Below are 3,561 nucleotides of genomic sequence, written 5' to 3'. Positions count from 1 at the left end.
TCTGGCCCGTTTTGTGGACTATTACTCACTGTTTTGGGGTCCCGGAGTGATTTCCACGATTGACGAACCCCGGGGTGCGTTTACGTGTCGGTCATAAACACTCGCTGTTTTGGCTGGCCCATTCTGGCCCGTTTCGTGGACTATTACTCACTGTTTTGGGGGCCCGGAGTGATTTCCACGATTGACGAACCCCGAGGTGCGTTTACTTATCGGTCATAAACACCCGCAGTTTTAGCCGTTTCTGGCCCGTATCATGGACTATTACACCCAAAGATTTGCCGTAGTAGAGATCCGCATTATGCTAAGCAAACAGTGCTTTATTTGGCATATTTCATGACTTTATAGACAATTACTCGATTGACGTCATTCATTATGTCATAAAAAATAGTCATTATTATTTTTCAACACAAATCTAATGACATCAATTTTATGCTCTAGAAAATTGTCTGAATAAAAAAAATTGCCGAGCGCTTGTTCCAATTAAACAAAATGCTCCTAATTTCAATTGGATTGAGTATATCACAAGCACCACAAGCGACTGGGCAGTAGTTGACATGGAATGATAACGAAGAACAGAAGCAGAATATCAGCCCTTGATTATTTGTATTAACACCAAATGACAACACTTAAAACAAGAATCGATATATTCAAAGTGTTCACATTACTACTTGGCTCACACTTGAAAATTTCTCTAGCTAATCTCCTAGCAAGGCCCAAGAACCAAGCACAAAATTAAACTCAGGTCTTAACAAGTTCCAGATACGGATGCACTGTATCTAGTGCGATTTGACATACTCTTGCACTATGTTAAGGCCTTCAGATTCTTCGCCATAGTTTCCAAATGAAGCAGCCAAAAATCAGTTTTTGCCTATTATAGGCCACAATAGTTGCTTGTAGTGGTACAGTAGGAAATCAATAATTACCTTGACGACAACACAGACAGACCTTGTTTGCGAGCTATGTCAGCGAGCTTATTCACATTCCAAGCCTTGTCTCGGTAACCAAGATGGTGAAGTTGAGGATTTGTTTGGCCAAAATCCTTGAACGCATCTATTACTGAATCTATTCAGGATAGTAATGATCATCTCCTCGAGTGATGCATTAGGTTTATACTCCTCATCAAGTTGCCCTGAAGCTCCGGGTGTGGTGTGAACTACTAATGGCGCACGGTTGGGGTGGTGCGCCATTAGTAGTTGAACTACTAATGGCGCACCACCCCCAACTTGGCCCATTCCACCGAATGCACCCCCCCGCCCCCGTGTATTGCCTTTTCAGTTAAAAAAAATAAAAGAAAATGATGGAAATGTCAAAAAAATAAAATAAAATAAGTTTCCCATGTGATATGTGGTCTAGTTGTTGGGAAAATTAACAAATATGAATTTCGACTTTATTTGCAAAATCTCTCTGGAATATCTTAAAATGAGCATAACTTTTGCATACGAACTCGGATGAAAAAGTTTTTTATATGAAAAATCATCTACTCGAAAAGTTACATCCGAATTCAACTGGGGGAACCCCGTTGAAGATTTTTAGAATCCCCAAACCCTAAACCCTAAACCCAAACCCTAAACCCTAAACCCTAAACAGTGATTAATAGTCCCGCAGTTTTGGCCGATTCCGGCCCGTTTCGTGGACTATTACTCACTGTTTTGGGGTCCCGGAGTGATTTCCATGATTGACGAACCCCGGGGGTGCGATTACGTGTCGGTCATCAACACCCGCAGTTTTGGCCGATTCCGGCCCGTTTCGTGGACTATTACTCACTGTTTTGGGGTCCCGGAGTGATTACCATGATTGATGAACCCCGGGATGCGTTTACGTGTTGGTCATGAACACTCGCACCTATTGCCGATTCTGCCTCGTTTCATGGACTATTACTCACCGTTTTGGGGTCCCGAAGTGATTTCCATAGTTATTGAACCCCAAGGTGCAATTACATGTCGGTCATCAACACTCACAGTTTTGACCGATTCTGGCCCGTTTTGTGGACTATTACTCACTGTTTTGGGGTCCCGGAGTGATTTCCACGATTGACAAACCCAGGGGTGCGTTTACGTGTCGGTCATAAACACTCGCTGTTTTGGCTGGCCCATTCTGGCCCGTTTCGTGGACTATTACTCACTGTTTTGGGGGCCCGGAGTGATTTCCACGATTGACGAACCCCGAGGTGCGTTTACTTATCGGTCATAAACACCCGCAGTTTTAGCCGTTTCTGGCCCGTATCATGGACTATTACACCCAAAGATGTGCCGTAGTAGAGATCCGCATTATGCTAAGCAAACAGTGCTTTATTTGGCATATTTCATGACTTTATAGACAATTACTCGATTGACGTCATTCATTATGTCATAAAAAATAGTCATTATTATTTTTCAACACAAATCTAATGACATCAATTTTATGCTCTAGAAAATTGTCTGAATAAAAAAATTGCCGAGCGCTTGTTCCAATGAAACAAAATGCACCTAATTTCAATTGGATTGAGTATATCACAAGCACCACAAGCGACTGGGCAGTAGTTGACATGGAATGATAACGAAGAACAGAAGCAGAATATCAGCCCTTGATTATTTGTATTAACACCAAATGACAACACTTAAAACAAGAATCGATATATTCAAAGTGTTCACATTACTACTTGGCTCACACTTGAAAATTTCTCTAGCTAATCTCCTAGCAAGGCCCAAGCACCAAGCACAAAATTAAACTCAGGTCTTAACAAGTTCCAGATACGGATGCACTGTATCTAGTGCGATTTGACATACTCTTGCACTATGTTAAGGCCTTCAGATTCTTCGCCATAGTTTCCAAATGAAGCAGCCAAAAATCAGTTTTTGCCTATTATAGGCCACAATAGTTGCTTGTAGTGGTACAGTAGGAAATCAATAATTACCTTGACGACAACACAGACAGACCTTGTTTGCGAGCTATGTCAGCGAGCTTATTCACATTCCAAGCCTTGTCTCGGTAACCAAGATGGTGAAGTTGAGGATTTGTTTGGCCAAAATCCTTGAACGCATCTATTACTGAATCTATTCAGGATAGTAATGATCATCTCCTCCAGTGATGCATTAGGTTTATACTCCTCATCAAGTTGCCCTGAAGCTCCGGGTGTGGTGTGAACTACTAATGGCGCACGGTTGGGGTGGTGCGCCATTAGTAGTTGAACTACTAATGGCACACCACCCCCAACTTGGCCCATTCCACCGAATGCACCCCCCCGCCCCCCGTGTATTGCCTTTTCAGTTAAAAAAAATAAAAGAAAATGATGGAAATGTCAAAAAAATAAAATAAAATAAGTTTCCCATGTGATATGTGGTCTAGTTGTTGGGAAAATTAACAAATATGAATTTCGACTTTATTTGCAAAATCTCTCTGGAATATCTTAAAATGAGCATAACTTTTGCATACGAACTCGGATGAAAAAGTTTTTTATATGAAAAATCATCTACTCGAAAAGTTACATCCGAATTCAACTGGGGGAACCCCGTTGAAGATTTTTAGAATCCCCAAACCCTAAACCCTAAACCCAAACCCTAAACCCTAAACCCTAAACAGTGA

The sequence above is a fragment of the Triticum aestivum genome, unplaced genomic scaffold (genome assembly GCF_018294505.1).
Source record: "Triticum aestivum cultivar Chinese Spring unplaced genomic scaffold, IWGSC CS RefSeq v2.1 scaffold95000, whole genome shotgun sequence".
Taxonomy (NCBI): Eukaryota; Viridiplantae; Streptophyta; class Magnoliopsida; order Poales; family Poaceae; genus Triticum; species Triticum aestivum.
The sequence above is the reverse complement of the archived record's forward strand: the minus strand, read 5'-3'. Positions refer to the sequence as shown.